This window comes from Mus caroli, chromosome 5, assembly GCF_900094665.2.
Source record: "Mus caroli chromosome 5, CAROLI_EIJ_v1.1, whole genome shotgun sequence".
NCBI classification, from domain to species: domain Eukaryota; kingdom Metazoa; phylum Chordata; class Mammalia; order Rodentia; family Muridae; genus Mus; species Mus caroli.
The window spans coordinates 18696502-18697927 of NC_034574.1; the positions used below are offsets into that span (position 1 = coordinate 18696502).

The window sequence follows — 1426 nt, forward strand, 5'->3', positions numbered from 1 at the left end:
CTTTAATCCCAGCATTTGTGAGGCAGAGGCAGTCAGATCTCTGAGTTCAAGACCAACCAAGGCGACAGAGTTATACTCTGTCTCAAAACAAACAAACAAAACCCAACCATTTTTTCTAGACAGGTCTTATGTTAACTGGCTGTTCTTGGAACTGCTGTCCTTTCCCCCGCCCTTCCATCTCCTCCTGTGCCCGCCAGCGTGTCCAACTAGTTTAAGAAACTATTTTGAGAAACAGGACACATTTACAAATTATGTGATCACAAGATCACAAACAAACAACCCAGAACTCTTTTTTAAGAATATTTCATTCCTCTGTTGAAGAGGTGGGTGCAGGAATGTGTGGACCACACAGGTTGATGCGAGTGTAAGAACTAAACAGAGCTGTTTCTAGAGAGAATTCTGCAAAGCCTGGTACCTTTTCAACAGTAAGAACATTATTTTTGCTGGTGATAAAAGAAGCTATAGGACATAATTTATGAGACTATTTCAAAAATAATAGAAAGATTAAAACCATACAAGCAGTAGAAGACAGACAGCACTAAAAGAACAGGGTTTGTTTCTGTAACTTCTGACTGGTGGCAATTACACTGTGCAGAGGCACAACCTGAGGAGCTGAGGAGATAACTCAGTCAGCACAGGTCTTGCCCAGCCATCAGTACTTCCAGGGGGACGTAGTGTTCCACGCTTGCAGTCCCAGCACTGGGGAGGCAAAGAGAGACAGCTCTCTAAGGCTTACCTGCCAGCTAGCCAGGGCTAACTGGGTGAGTTCTACACCAAGTGAGTGACTGTCTCAAAAATCAAGGTGGATGGCTTCAAAGGCTGTCCACTGGCTTCCGAAAGCACACACACACTTCTGCATCTTTCCCCCCACACTCACACAAAAGAAGATTCAGTAGTCACGGATGGTGGTGTGAGCCTGTTAGCCCGGCTCTTGAAAGACAGAGGCAGGAGGATCAGGATCCGGGTAATTCCCGGCTACACAGTTGGAGGCCAGGATAGGGTATATGAGAAACTGTCTCAAATAATAAAAAATTCACCAAAAATCAAACCAAACCAGAAAAATAACCTTATTCGTAGGGTTGGGGATAAAGCCCATTTTATTTAAAATGGTTTAGCATTTTCAAACCCCTAGGCTCAATCTCCAGAACCAGAAATAACAAAACAAAGGCAGGATGTGATTCATGAATGCCCATAATCCCAACAAGTGGGGGCTACAGATTGAGAGTCCCAGGCCATCTTAGGCTATACAGTGAGAGCCTGTCTCAAAACGCACAAAGTCAAATCAAAGCAAACAGCACAGTGAGTGAGTGGAGGGGGGGGGGGGGGGGGGGGGTGAAGGAGGGGGGGGGAGGAGGGGAGGAGGGGGAAAGGGAGAGAGCACAACCGTGCTTGGACCTTTCTACTTGGTATTGATTGTCAGGGATTG

The 1426-nt window shown here is 45.9% G+C and overlaps 1 protein-coding gene across 2 annotated transcripts in view; it reads right to left on the reverse strand.

The window, feature by feature from the left end:
- The window catches only part of Pus7 (pseudouridine synthase 7), a 43457-nt gene that overhangs the window by 33036 nt on the left and 8995 nt on the right, over positions 1 to 1426 (reverse strand). The gene's annotated exons all lie outside the window — the stretch shown is intronic.